At 37.5% G+C, this 15918-nt stretch overlaps 1 protein-coding gene across 2 annotated transcripts in view; it reads right to left on the reverse strand.

Moving 5' to 3' along the window:
* ZNF883 (zinc finger protein 883) overlaps positions 1–15918 on the reverse strand; it is a 61325-nt gene that overhangs the window by 30357 nt on the left and 15050 nt on the right. Inside the window, exons 3-4 of one of the 2 annotated variants that reach the window (XM_063649801.1) lie at positions 13345–13411; positions 8873–8958 (exon numbers count right to left, since the gene is read on the reverse strand). The gene's annotated coding sequence lies outside the window, so the exon portion shown is untranslated. The remainder of the gene's footprint in view (positions 1–8872; positions 8959–13344; positions 13412–15918) is intronic. The other variant, XM_054500889.2, reaches the window with a different exon arrangement.

Raw genomic sequence — 15918 nt, forward strand, 5'->3', positions numbered from 1 at the left:
AAAAGACATGGAATCAACCTAAGTGCCCATCAACAGTAGACTGGATAAAGAAAATGTGGTACATATATGCCATGAAATACTATGCAGCCATGAAAAAGAATGAGGTTATGTCCTTTACAGGAACACTGATGGAGCTGGAGGCTATCATCCTTAGCAAACTAATGCAGAAACAAAAAAAAATAAACGTTGCATGTTCTCACCTTTAAGTGGAAACTAAATAATCAGAACACATGAACACATAGAGGGAAGCAACACATATTGGGGCCTACTGCAGAGTGGAGGGTGGGAGGAGGGAGAGGATCAAGAAAAATGACTTATGGATACTAGGCTTAATATCTGGGTGATGAAATGATCTGTACAACAAACCTCGATGACATGAGTTTACCTGTATAACAAGCCTGCACATGTACCCCTGAACTTAAAAGTTAAAAAATTTCTCTCAGCAATGTTTTATAGTTTTCAGAGCTTATCGTCATTAATTTACTCCTAAGTATTTTATGGTCTAACATGCTGTTGTAATTGGATTGTTAAATTTTATTTTTTAATATTTTATTTTTAATATGTAGAATACAATTACTTTCTTATTTTTTTGAGACAGAGTCTTGCTCTGTTGTTCAGGCTGGAGTGCAGTGGTATGATCACAGCTCACCGCAACCTCCCCTTCCCGGGCTCAAGTGACTCTCCAGTCTTTTTTGTTTTGAGACAGTCTCACTCTGTCGCTAGGCTGGAGTACAGTGGCACGATCTTGGCTCACTGCAACCTCCGCCTCCTGGGTTCAAGTGATTCTCCTGCCTCAGCCTCCCAAGTAGCTGAGATGACAGGCACACACCACCAAGCTTAGCTAATTTTTGTATTATTACTACAGATGGGGTTTCACCATGTTGGCCAGGATGTTCTCGATCTCTTGACCTCATGATCTGCCCTCCTTGGCCTCCCAAAGTGCTGGGATTACAGGTGTGAGCCACTGCGCCCAGCGACTCTCCAGTCTTAACCCCCTGAGTAGCTGGCACTACAGGTGCAAGCCACCAATGTCTGGCTAATTTTTCTATTTTTTTGTAGACATGGGGTTTTGCCATGTTGCCCAGGCTGGTCTAGAACTCCTGAACTCAAAGCAATCTGTCTGCCTCAGCCTCCCAAAGTGCTGGAATTACAGGTATGAGCCACTGTGCCTGGCTTACAATTGCTTTTTGTATATTGGCCTTTTACCCTGGGGACTTGATATATTCATTTATTAGTTTTAGTTAATATTTGTAGATTCCTTAGGATTTTATATGTCTATGATCACATTGATGTGAATAAGTAAGTGTTACTTCTTCTCAACTTGTCTGCTTTTTATTTATTTTTCTTGTCTTACTACACTGGCCAGGATTCATATTGTTGAATAAAAATGAGAACAGATAATTTTTTTCTGTTTTTGATCTTACATACAAAGCAGTAACCAAAAAACTGATAGGGGTAGAAAAAAAACTTACTGTCTATTGTTCATTTGTTCAGAGTTTTCATCATGAATAGATGTTGAATTTTGTAAAATGTTTGTATGCCTCTACGGAAATAATTGTGTGAGTTTTTGCATTACTTTATTATGCTGAATTACATTGATTTATTTTCACAATTAAATTAAAAACTTGCATTTCTGAAATGCCGTTCCAATTAATCAGAACAAATTTCTACATTTTATGTAGAAATTGCTGGATTCAATATACTAATTAATATACTAAATTCTGAAGAATTTTTAAATCTATAGTCATCCAGGGTATTGATTTGGAGGTTTTCCTATTTATGATGTCTTTGGTGTTGCTTTCAGGATAATACTGATCCACTAAAATGAGATGAAAAGTACTTAATTCTCTTCTACTTTCTCAAAGAGTTTTTATAGGATTGGTATTATTTCTTCCTTAAGTATTTGACAGAATACACTCGTGAAGCCATCTAGACCTGGTTTTCTTTTGGGGAAGATTTAAAATTACTACTTCAATTTATTTAATTGTTATTGGGCCACTTAGGCATTCTATTTCTTCTATACTCTGTTTTGGTAAAATATTTTTAAAGAAAATCTTCCATTTCATCTAAGCTGTCAAATTTCATAGTCTATATTGTTTGCTTTGTTTTACATGCCTTCAAAAAATGCAAACATGATTCTTAATTTAAGACCTCTATGAAAACAGGTCACTGGACCAATTGGGCCAGTTGTCTGACCCCTGTTCTACTTCACTCATTTGTGCTCTTATATTTATTACTGATATCCTCCTACTTAATTTTGGTTTAATTTGTTTGCATTTTTCTTTCTTCATATGGTGGAAGCTTACATTATTGATTTTAGACTTTTATTCTCTTCTAACAAAACATATAAAGCTATAATTGTTTTTCTAAGCTGTGCACCAGGGCATCCCAATTTTTTTTTGTTTTTTTATTTCATTTCAGTATTATCCAAACATTTTCTGATTGTCTTGTAATCTTTTGACTCATGAGTGATTCAAATTTGTGATGTTTAATTTCCACATATTTGAGGGCACTTCAGTTATCTTTGGGATACTGGTTTTCAGCTTAATCCTGTTTGTTCACAGAATATATTCTGAATCCTTTCAATACTTTAAAATGTATTGTGACTTTTAAAAAGTCATTCAGAAAATGGTCTTACTTGTTGAATATCTCATGTGCACTTGAAATAATGTATAGTATGCAGATGTTGAGTGGAATGTTCTATAAATGTCAATTAAATGAATTTGATAGGATTGGTCATGTCTATCACCTTCCTGCTGACTTTTTGTCTACTTGTTCTATCACTATTGGGAAAGAAGTGCTGAGCTCTATAACTGTAAGTCTGTCTGACTCTCCTTTCTATTCTGTCAGTTTTTTCTCTTTATTTTGAACCTTTTTAATTAGGTGTAATCACCCTTAGTTAGGATTGCTAGCTATGTTTTTATGAATTAACCATTGTCTGTTTTTGTCCCTGGTAATATAGATTTTTTTAAAAAAAAATAATTACCTTTATTATTGCTCTCTCTCTCTGTCTCTCTCTGTCTCTCTCTCTCTGTGTTTGGGTGTGTGTGTGTGTGCGTGTGTGTGTGCATATGCACGAATGTATGCATATAGATTCAAATTTTCAGATTAGTGTTTTGGGTCGCTTGCTTTCAGCCTGAAGAACTTTCTTTATTATTTCTTGTAAGGTGGCTCAGTTAGCAATGAATTATCTCTTGCATTCATTTTTGAAAGATAAATGTTTTATGTTTTGCTGGATATAAAATTCTTAGTTGACAATTTTCTTTATGAGGCAGGGTCTTGCTCTGTTGCCAGGCTGGAGAGCAGTGACATATTCATGGCTCACTGCAGTCTCAATTTCCCAGGCTCAAGAAATCCTCTCACCTCAGCCTCTCAAGTAGCTGAGACTACAGGTGCACACCACCACACCTGGTTAATTTTTAAAATTTGGGTAGAAACAGGATCTCGCTATGTTGCCCAGGATTCAAACTCCTAGGCTCAAGCAATCCTCCCACCTCAGCCTCCAAAATTGTTGGGATTATATGCATGAGCCACCGTTCTTGGCCAACAATTCTTTTAGGACTTTAAATGTGCCATCCCACTGCATCGTAGCCTCCATTTTTTTTTTCTGATGATGAGTCAGCTGTTGATTTTATAAGGGCTCCCTTTTAATGACAAGTTGTTTTTCTCTTGTTGCTTTCAATATTTTCTCTGTATTTCAACATTTTAATATAAGGTATCTGGGCGTATTAGTCAGTTTTCACACTGCTATAAAGAACTACCTGAGACTGGGTAATTTATAAAGAGAAGAGATTGAATTGACTCACAGTTCTGCATAGCTGGGGAAGACTCAGAAAACTTACAATCATGGCAAAAAGGTAGAGGGGGTCAAGGTGCGGTAGCTCATGCCTGTAATCCCAGCACTTTGAGAGGCTGAGGTGGGCAGATCATGAGGTCAGGAGTTCAAGACCAGCCTGGCCAACATGGTGAAACCCTGTCTCTACTAAAAATACAAAAATTAGCCAGGTATAGCGGTGGATGCCTGTAATCCCAGTTACTCGGGAGGCTGAGGCAGGAGAATTGCTTGAACCCGGGAGGCAGAGGTTGCAGTGAGCCGAGATCACACCACTGCACTCCAGCCTGGGTGACAGAGCAAGACTCTGTCTCAAAAAAAAAAAAAAAAAAAAGAAGTGAAGGGGAAGCAAGGCATGTCTTACATGGTGGCAGGAGAGAGAGAGAGTGAGGGGGTAAGTGCCACACTTTTAAACCATCAGATCTTATGAGAACTCACTATCACGAGAACAGCATAGGGGAAATCCACCCCCATGATCCAATCACCTCCTACCAGGTCCCACCCTTGACACATGGGGATTACAATTCAAGTTGAGATTTGGGCAAGCCAAACCATATCAATGGGTGTAGTTCTTTTGGAGGACATTGAGTTTCTTAGGTATGTATTTTAATGTTTTTCATCAAATTTGGGAAGTTTTCAACCATCATTTTTTTCATATATTTTTCTTTATTTTCTCTTGTCCTGAAATTTTCATTATATATATGTTGATGTGCTAAATGACATCCCACTCTTCTCTGAGGCTGTGTTCATTTACCTTCACTCTTTTCTCCCTCTGTTTTCGAATTTTATGATCTCTGTCACTCCATCTTCAAGTTCGCTGATACTTTCCTCTGCCAGTTGAAATCTACTGTAATCACAACTAGTGATTTTTTTCATTTAAATTATACTTTTCAACTCTGAAATATTCTGCTTATTTATCATTTTTGTCTCTGTTGATATACTGTATTTGATGAGGTTGTCATAACATCCTTCACTTCTTTAGGTATAATTTCCTTTAACTATTTGAGCACATTTATAATGGCTGATTTGAAGTCTTTGTGTATTGTCTGACATATGTGTCTTCTCACAGTTTCTATAGTTTGCTTTTCCCCTGTGTATGGGTTACATCATTCTGATTATTTTTATGTCTCATCATTTTTGTCAAAAAGTAGATGATTTAGATAATATATCTTAGCAAGTTTAGATATGGATTCCTCCAGGGTTTGCTGTTTGCTTGTTTACTTGTTTAACAACTTGGCTAGACAATTTTAGTCAAAATATTTCCCCCATAGTGTGAAGTCTCTGATGTACCTTATCAGAGGGTTCAGCCTTGGGCAAAAGTACAGTCACTCTGGGATGAAAATGGATTTAGCAGAGTTGTCTCTGTCTTAATCAAATCTCTCTGTTAAGCCATCTGCCTCAGTTGGTATCACATCCAGCTGTTAGGCTCCACAAGTTGCCAGCTGCTGTTCTATTGTTTTCAGCAATACCCTGAAGCATAAGTTGCTCCAGTCTTTTTAGAGGTAGCTTTTGAGGCCTATCTTTAAGGTTTTTTTCACACTCCAGGAGGGCCCTTCTAGGTATCTCTTTCCCTCGTTCTGTCTGGTAAACTAAATGGGTTATAGTTTGGGCTTATTGTCTTCATGGAGCTACTGGATTCCTCTTAAATACTTACTGCCAAAATCTCTGTTGTGTTTGAGAGCACCCTTAGGCTTGAATTTCCTTTCACTCTGTTCTAAATGAAGTCAATTTTGGGGGTGGGGAAAGGTCAGCTTGAGTGCTGTCTGTTCTTATGGTCTGCCTGTCCTCTGGACAGAATCTCTGAGTCGTTGCTTTAGAGCTAGGGTTGGAGGACAGTGGCCCACTTCTCCTGCAGTAACACTCCTGTTTTGTGAGAAGGTACTGTATGGGTGTGGTAGTTTCTGTTCTCAGCTTGCTTCTCCTGCCACGGAATTTCCTGGATGAGTAAGCTGAAGCAAGGGTGACTGGTGCCCCAGTATTCAATACCTGTCACAGATGGGGTAAAACCTCTGGCTTGTGTAAAGGGGTCAGTGGAAGAAAGAAGCGCTTGACCTCTCAGCTGTATTTGCCTGAAATTTAGCTTTCACAGTGTGGACCTGGTGGTGAGGGGATGAGAAATTTTGGTGGCCTGCCCCTTATGGGGTGGGGAAGGATGTACTATTACTTGATTGGAAACTGGAGGAGCCCTATCTTCTTAGCCACTTCCTAGAGTGGAGCTTCCATGATAGATGAAGTAGGAAAGTGGGAGGGAAAAGATGGGTCATGGCACACATGCTACAGATTCCCACTATCTTTAATGAGATTTAGATTTTCTTGAATAAATGTTTTTTCCTTTGCTGTGTTCCCTTAGGACAATTTTGAGTGTCTTTAAATTATAATATTACAAATGTCATGAGTTATGTTTGCTTTACTGGGAAAAAGGAACTCAGACCTCCTACCACCATTCTGGAAGTGGATTTGTGGCTATTTTTTTTAAGGTCTCTGCCCCAGCTGACAAAATTCCACATCTCTTCTGATGGTCTTCATGAATATTCCTCAAGGCATTTTGGGGCAGCTCTGACAGCTTGCAGCTATATTAGACCAGAGAGGACAGAAAACTCAGGGAAGGAGGAAGAAACAATGACTGATAGGAATGATGAGAGCAAGAATGTCTTTTAAGACATATCTTTAAATAAAGCTATTCTTATATGGTCAACATTTCAGTCTTGGCATTTCCCTTTCCACTTTAATCCTATTACGTGGTATTAATTTATTCTATGATTTGAAATATCTTCATTTCCTTTACATCACAAACTAGTATTTTTAAAACACTATAACCATATTAAAAAGATACCTTGCATAGTTACATTTGAATTCAATTGTTTTTTTTAGTTAAACAAGGGAAACAGTCTCAGCCAGGTTCTACAGATCTTTCTTCCTCTGTCTCCCCCAAGCAATTGCAGTTAACCCGCAAAATCAGGAACCATGATTGTTTTACTGCTTTATTGTTTGACACCCACCCCTCCCCCCAACTTTCTGCTAATGTACAAAAATTTTCTACAGACTATTGCTTGGCTGTTTCACCCTAGATAAAATATTGATAAAAGTCATTTTGTGTATACATTTTTATTTAGAATGTGCTGTTTTAAGCAAATATTGCTTTTAGTAAAGTTTTAAACAGCATGATGTAGCCACAAGACATTTTCACTTCTTTATTTGTTAAACTTTGTTTCCGTAGATAAGGTAAAGCAATTAAGCAAATAATGATGAAATACCTATTTCTCTGTGTCTTAGTGGTATATAAGACAACAAAAATGAATCTTCTCCATAGAAAATCTCCAAACCTTGAATATCTAGTGCTAAAGAAGATAGCAATTAAGAGTGTGTGTGTCAACACCACAAAGTGATTGAGTCTTGGTGATGAGGTTGGCATGCTTTTTGTTTTTAAGATGCTGCCCAGACCCAATTCTAATCTAATGTCCTCCAAAAAGGAGCCTTGGTAAAGCCTAAAATATTCGTGGATGTCTTGCTTATCCGTCTTTTGCCTTTGGATAATACAATATGCCCTGCAATCAGAATGCAAGCAAAGGGGAACTGTTGGTTCTACTTTACTGTTCATGACAATGAATACACTTCTTTGTTCCTTTTTAAGTTCCAGGATTTGAGTACTCAGTTTGGTTAGTAAGAACTTTAAAAATGAAATAGGCTGTTTGTAATTCCTCCGTCCAGCTCAGAAGCTATTCTGCAAGAGCCATACTGTCTTGACTAATCCCTACCTAAGCTACCAAAGGGGTTTTGAAATTCCATTTTCTGCACCTTGTCAGAAAAAAAATAGTCTGCAGTGTGACTCCCTCCTATCGCATTCACCACACACTTGCATAATTCCATTTCAATCTGTTATACCCTAAGAATGTCTGAAATAGGGTAGATTCAACTGTGAAAATGGTAAGACTTTCAACTAGAATTTTAAATAAATGTAACACCTAAGCATCAGCATATCTATACACTTCAGTACATACATTTAAAATAAACATTAGCATCTCATTGGAAGGCATAATTAACTATTTAGTCATTTAATTTGCAAACAATTTTTACCATATTTTTAGCACTAAGGTAGTCCCATTTGTTACAACTTTTAATTCTGCCTGAAATTTTTGAAATATCTGTAAGAGTTTACGTATAGTGCAATGTTTCAGAGTCTCTAGGTATGAGCTGTGCTTTCTTGTGTGACTTTAACAAGTTATTTTCTTTGTGACTCAAATCTCAGTTGTTTAAAATGAGAATGGTAACTGACTCAGAGCCCAGTATATATAAGTGCTATAATTTGAACAACCTCTACAAAATTCATGTTCAAATTTAATTGCCAATATAGTGGTATTGGGAAGTAGAGCCTTTAGCTCCTTTCCTATTTGGAAAAAAAAAAGTGCAGCTCACTGCCAGTGCTTGCTTAATTTTACATAAATATACTCTTTCAAGCTAAAGCAAATCTGACTGATTTTCAATGTGAAAATAAAATACAGAACTGTTATTGGAGTCACTTCTAAACAGAACTAACAGCAGAATCTTCTGAATCATCAGAATCATCTATTTTGGAAAAATCAGATTCATCAAATATATCTCCAGCTAACAACTGTTTGAGAGCAATGTTAACATCACACATAGGAATGCTACATTTTCTAGGATTTGACCTTTTCAGCGATTGAGAATTACTATATTTTGTAAATGGAAATAGCACTACTAAAAACAGAAGGCTATAAATAAAATAATGTCTTTTGTTTCCAAAGTTCATATATGAGGGCAATGTGAAAATATAATAAAAGTGAGATATTTCATGGCAATGTTATCTTGGGGTAAATGCTGCAGCTGCAAGCACTGCTGATGAGTATTCTTGGGGCAAATGGGAAAAGGGATAAGAGGTGATTAGCTCATAATGGCTCTGCTCTCATGAACGGACTGATGCCATTACTATAGAAGTGGGATAGTTTATGAGAAGTCAACTCCCAATAAAAGGATACATTTTGCCCTCACTTTCGTCTATCTTTCATGCTCCTTCCTTCTCACCATGTGATACTTTTCCAAGTTAGGATGCAGCAAGAAGGTCTTCACCAGATGTGGACCCTCAATCTTGGACTTCCCAGCCTCCAGAACTATGAGCCAAATAAACTTTATCAATTACACAGTCTGTGGTATTCTATTATACCAGAGAAAATGGGCTAAGACAATTAGTAATAGTAAAATTACTGAAGTAGGAAGGAGGCAGTATTTTAAAGAGAAAAAACGTAAATAAGGCTTAGATGTCAAATATTTGGGGAGAAAAGTAAAGAGGAGAAGCACAAGAATTTCCTACCTATTTGATGTTCATTGCAATACTAGCAAGAGACCATGAAGTAGAAGGCAAAATGGTGAAATAAAGATATTGGATATTCTAAGACCAGAAATGACTATAGAAGGGGCATGGCCTTTCTTCTTGCTGAAGTCATGCACAGAATTAATAGAAATGGTGGTGATGACTATGTGGGCAGGATAAAGACAAGAAAGACAATAAATTCTAATAATAATTGCTTTCTGAAAATATTACTTGGTTTCATCTGAAACATAATAGTAAACTGGATCTGCACGAAATTCTAAAAGACAGGTGTTCCACAAATTATTGGTGACACTGCATAACCTGCATTATTATTTATTTTCCAAAAATGACAATGTTGAAGGGCAAGACAGATATAGGTATTTTAGTCTGCCATGTTTAGAAAACCAGTCTCGTGATTTACAGTCCCACCTCAACATTTCATCTTCAAAAATGACTAATACAACCATTACCCAGATCATGACTGCAATGGACTTAGTTAAAAATCATTACTTGAAATTTTAATTTTTTTAATTTAAATTAAAAATCATAGTTATTATTCACTATGTTCAATTTAAAAACACTATTTTTAATTTATAAACCTACAAAAGAAAAATTTGATGTAAGAAAAACTGGGTTCAAGTTCAATAGGGTATATTAATTTCATCTTCACTCAAGAAAAAGCTTAAAAGGTTTTTTGATACCAATCCTTTTCGTATTACTTGACAATGAACATTTATAACATGTAAGATTAAGTTATGCTTCAAAAGGCAATCATGCCTTAGATAATGACAGAATTTGTAGGAAAAGTTCTGAAAATAAAATGACAGCTCAATGAAGGAAAGATTAATTTTTTCAAACTAAAAAATAATGGTATAACTTCCAATGTTCAGGCTGGTCAAAAGGAAATTTATAGGGCAGTGAAACTGACATACCTGAAGCAATAGCCCCCAAAATATAACATTTCTAATACCTCCTACATATAAGGAATACGAATCTAATAATGTTTTTAAAATGAATGTTTCTTGTTAACTTGTTGAACAAAATGCAGGGAGAGGATACAAAATGCCATGATGCCTGATCAAATTAAATTCAATAATGTTTGGAGTTGAGGTGATGTGGCACCTATCCTTCCATGTGCCCAGTGGAACAGAACAGTGTCGGGGCTAAAAACTTGGTCTGAAGCACCGTCTTACACTTACTAGCCATGTGGCCTTAGCGGGGGCAGGGACCCTTCCTGGGCTCCACTTGCTTCATCTACAAAATGGAGAAAATGCCAGTCTCACAGATTTGCTGTACCTCACAGACCACAGATTTGTAATAATTAAGAAGTATAGGTCACGTGCAGTGGCTCACACCTATGATCCCAGTACTTTGGGAGGATGAGGCAGGAGGACTGCTTGAGCCCAGGTGTTTGAGATCAGTCTGGGCAACAAAGTGCGACCCCATCTTTACAAAAAAATTAAAAAAAAAATAGCTGGGTGCAGTGATGCACACCTGTGGCCCCAGCTATTTCACAATCTGAGGCTTGAGCCCAGGAGGCTGAGGCAGCAGTGAGCTATGATTGTGCCACCACATTCCAGCCTGGGTGGCAGAGCAAGACCCTGTTTTTAAAATTAAAAAAGTATATGCTAAATTGCTTAACAAAATTCCTGTGTGGCAGAAACATCCAATAAAAGCTTTAAAAAATTCACTGTGATCACCACAAGGAAACAAAGAACTTATGCTATGCATAACAGTATTTGTCTCAATACTATACTGAGTTAAAACTAACAGAAGTGTGTAAACAGGAGTTCCATGTGCAGAACTACTCAAGTGTGTAGCATGCCAAGCCTGTCAGCTGCCACTTTGCTGCCCTCTTTTGTGTTATTCTGGTGCCCTTCTTACCACTTTATAGAAAACTACACTTTTAAAGCCTACAAATGACTTTGGATTACATAGAAATACATTAAATTTAACAGACAAACAGCCAAATCATGAGTGAACTCCCATTCACAATTGCTTCAAAGAGAATAAAATACCTAGGAATCCAACTTACAAGGGATATGAAGGACCTCTTCAAGGAAAACTACAAACCACTGCTCAATGAAATAAAAGAGGACACAAACGAATGGAAGAACATTCTATGTTCATGGATAGGAAGAATCAATATCATGAAAATGGCCATACTGCCCAAGGTAATTTATAGATTCAATGCCATCCCCATCAAGCTACCAATGACTTTCTTCACAGAATTGGAAAAAAACTACTTTAAAGTTCATATGGAACCAAAAAAGAGCCCACATTGCCAAGACAATCCTAAGCCGAAAGAACAAAGCTGGAGGCATCACACTACCTGACTTCAAACTATACTACAAGGCTACAGTAACCAAAACAGCATGGTACTGGAACCAAAACAGAGATATAGACCAATGGAACAGAACAGAGCCCTCAGAAATAATACCACACATCTACAACCATCTGATCTCTGACAAACCTGACAAAAACAAGAAATGGGGGAAAGGATTCCCTGTTTAATAAATGGTACTGGGAAAACTGGCTAGCCATACATAGAAAGCTGAAACTGGATCCCTTCCTTACACTTTATACAAAAATTAATTCAAGATGGATTAAAGACTTAAATGTTAGACCTAAAACCATAAAAACCCTAGAAGAAAACCTAGGCAATACCATTCAGGACATAGGCATGGGCAAGGACTTCATGACTAAAACACCAAAAGCAATGGCAACAAAAGCCAAAATTGACAAACGGGATCTAATTAAACTAAAGAGTTTCTGCACAGCAAAAGAAACTACCTTCAGAGTGAACAGGCAACCTACAGAATGGGAGAAAATTTTTACAATCTACCCATCTGACAAAGGGCTAATATCCAGAATTTACAAAGAACCTAAACAAATTTACAAGAAAAAATCAACCCCATCAAAAAGTGGGTGAAGGATATGAACAGACACTTCTCAAAAGAAGACATTTATGCAGCCAACAGACACATGAAAAAATGCTCATCATCACTGGCCATCAGAGAAATGCAAATCAAAATCACAATGAGATACCATCTCACACCAGTTAGAATGGTGATTATTAAAAAGTCAGTAAACAACAGGTGCTGGAGAGGATGTGGAGAAATAGGAACACTTTTACACTGTTGGTGGGACTGTAAACCAGTTCAACCATTGTGGAAGACAGTGTGGCGATTCCTCAAGGATCTAGAACTAGGAATACCACTTGACCCAGCCATCCCATTACTGGGTATATACCCAAAGGATTATAAATCATGCTGCTATGAAGATACATGCACACGTATGTTTACTGCAGCACTATTCACAATAGCAAAGACCCAAATGTCCATCAGTGATAGACTGGATTAAGAAAATGTGGTACATATACACCATGGAATACTATGCAGCCATAGAAAAGGATGAGTTCATGTCCTTTGTTGGGACATGGATGAAGCTGGAAACCATCATTCTCAGCAAACTATGACAAGGGGTTCTGGTTCTAGCAGCTGGGAAGTCCAATATTGGGTGTCAGCACCTGGTCAGTTTCTGGGGAGATCTTGTGCTGCGTCATAACATGGCAGAGGTGTGGAAGAGGAAATGAGTGCATGTGAAAGGCGCAAACCACAAGGAGAAGTCTTGCTCCATAACAATTGGCTTTAGTGGTTAGTAATTCAGTCCTGTAAGAGTGAGAACTTACTCACTTCAGCAAGAATTAACCCAGTCCTGGGAGAGTGGCATTAATTCCTCTTAACAACCTAATCACCTCTTAAAGGCTCCATCTCCCAACACCTCTACCCAGGGACCGAAATTCCAACACATGAATTTTGGGGGACACATTCAAAATATAACACTTAGATTAGGCAAAAGCATAAAGACAAAGTAGAATGGTTGTTTCCAGGAGCAGGAGAGTAGGGGGAGGATGAGGAGTTATTTTTTAATGGGTATAGAGTTTCAGTTTTATAAGAGGAAAAGAGTAATGGAGATGGAGAATGGTGATGGTTGTACTTTGTGAATACATTTAATAACACTGAACTGTACTGTTAAAAATGATGAAGATAGTAAATTCTATATTATGTGTATTTTACCACATAAAAAATTGGAAATAAACAAATGCATTCTGGTGAACTTTTAAATGTTACCCCCACTAGTGTATGATGTCTACCTTACTTTAAACAATGAAAGTAATTCTTACTGTCCAAAAACTCCAGGATGATCACGGTGTGGTGGATGTTCTGTTCAATGTTTCCTTCCACTCCCAGCTAGATATAAGGTGAGAGGAGGCAAGAGTCAGACATTACATGAAAATGGTATTACATGGAAAATGTATTAAATGGAAATTCCATTACATGAAAATGGTATTATGCATATGAGGAAAAAATATGTATCAAATCTGTTAAAAGAAAACAGCTGAATTAAATTTAAAAGGAGTTTAATTGAGCAGTAAATGGTTCACAAATCAAGCAGCCCCCCGAATCACAGCAGATTCAGAGAGACTCCAGGGATGTCTCGTGGTCAGAACAAATTTACAGGTAAAAAAAAGGGAAGGGACATACAGAAATTGGCAGTACAATTTCTGTACTGCCAATAGCAGTACAAAAATAGCTGGATTGGTTACAGGTTGGCATTTGCCTTATTTGAACACAGTTTGAACACTTAGCAGTCTATGAGTGGTTGAAGTACGGCTGCTGGGATTGGCCAAGACTCAGCTATTGTTACAGGCCCACACTTCTAAGTTAGGTTTTCAATCTTGTCTGCCTATTAAGCTAGGTTACAGTTTATCCACAAGGACTCAAACATAGAAGTACAGAATCCTTCTCAGGCCATATTTAGTTTGCTTTAACAAATCTTACGTGCTGTAGACGTGTGCATATGTGCACTTACTGCAACACAAATGTATTTTATTATGCTACTTACTGCAATACAAATTTAGAATCCAAATATTGTCTCCAGTGAGTCAAATACAATCAAGACACATCTAAAGGAGGTGATTCTTATAGATTATTATAAACAAGGGATGTAATCAATCAGGAAAACCACACAGACAAGGAAATGCAAGGCACAAAAGATGAAGCCCTGGAAAATACCAACTGGCAAGGGATAAGAAGAGAAAGAGGAGCTGATGAAAGAAATAAAGGAGAAACAGAAGGAGCAGAAGATGAAGGAAGGCTGTGTCAAAAGAACAAATGGTAAAATATTTCAAGGAAGAGTGGAGGATTAAATGTTAGATGTAACAAAAAAATCTACTAAGTTAAGGACAAGAAAATATCCCCTGGATTTGATAACACCAAGATGGACTTTGTATTATAGAAGTTGTTTCAGAGTAATGATGAACACAGAAGCTCTACTGCATGATACTAAAGTGTGTATGTGAACTGAGGAAGGAGAAACACCAAGATAATATCAGTTTTCAAAAGCTTGTGTGTTAAGGGAAAGAAAGATGAGAATGCAGGTTACAAGACGGTATTTTTAATTTCAGAGAATTTAAGCAGGTCAAAGACTGAGGTGGGAAAGCTCAAGATGATTTGAACAGGTCAGAGATTAAGCAAAGAAAACTACAGAAGAAAAGGAGAAGTAAAAGGCCTATAAGAGAGTGAATTCCTAGTGGACAGTGACCCCTGGGTATAAAGGAGGAAGGTTCCAAGCTACTCAAGAGATCAAAAACAAGAGAAATCAAGAAAACAAAAACTGATGACATAAACAAATTTTAAATTCACAATGGAACCAAAAACAAAGTGAAATTTTAAATTATTATCGAAGAAACACATTTCTTCAGAAAATTATAAAGGCATTGATCAAAAACCCAATAGAAAAAAGGACCAAGAAAGCCCAAGAGGTCCCTGAGGCTTTCCACCATGCACTGTGCTCCTGGTTAATTGAGAATGGAGAATGGTGATGACTTTTACCAAGCATACTGCCTGTAAACATTTTGTTAACAAGGCACATCCTGCACAACCCTAGATCCCTTAAACCTTGATTCCATACAGCACATGTTTCTGTGAGCACAGGGTTGGGGCTAAAGTTACAGATTAATAGCATCTCAAGGCAAAACAATTTCCTTAGTACAGATCAAAATGGAGTTTTTTATGTCTTCCTTTTCTACATAGACACAGTAACAATCTGATCTCTTTTTCTTTTCCCTACAAAAACCTTCCTGCACAATGTATGCATTGAATCAAAGACTTTATATGGTGGTGTGCATCCACTGGGAAGAATACATCAGTCCACTAACCAAGAGATGAGAGTGGGAGTGGAGCCTATTTACCATCACTGCCAATGCCAATTCTACTAAGAGGCACTAGTCCCTAAAGGGGGCACATTTTCACCAGAGGACACATTGTTAGTCTCAGTAAATTATAAACTATGGCTACTCCCTGGATACTTTGAGCTCTTTGTGTTCAGGGACCAGGAGGAAAGAGGAGGAGTCACTCTCTTGGTACAGGTAAATAACACTGATATCGGTAGGAAATGGACTGCTATCGCACAATGTGGGCAGGGAGAAAAACATGTGAAATCTAGTGATTAGTATCTCTCGTCTAATTGTGATATGAATGCACTGGCCCAGCAGCTCTGGACTGAGAAGGGCATAATGACCAATGTCTCAGGTCAGCAGAGTTGATAGCTGAGAATGAATAATGAAGAAGGGAGATGATGAGTTACCTACTGTGACCCTGAGATCAGTGTAGCAGCAGGGGCCATGGTTCATCCCACTAATCTCCCTTTTCTAATTCCTCCTCAGGCATAGAGGCATACAGAAATCCTGGAGGAA

This window comes from Pongo pygmaeus, chromosome 13 (assembly GCF_028885625.2).
Source record: "Pongo pygmaeus isolate AG05252 chromosome 13, NHGRI_mPonPyg2-v2.0_pri, whole genome shotgun sequence".
NCBI classification, from domain to species: domain Eukaryota; kingdom Metazoa; phylum Chordata; class Mammalia; order Primates; family Hominidae; genus Pongo; species Pongo pygmaeus.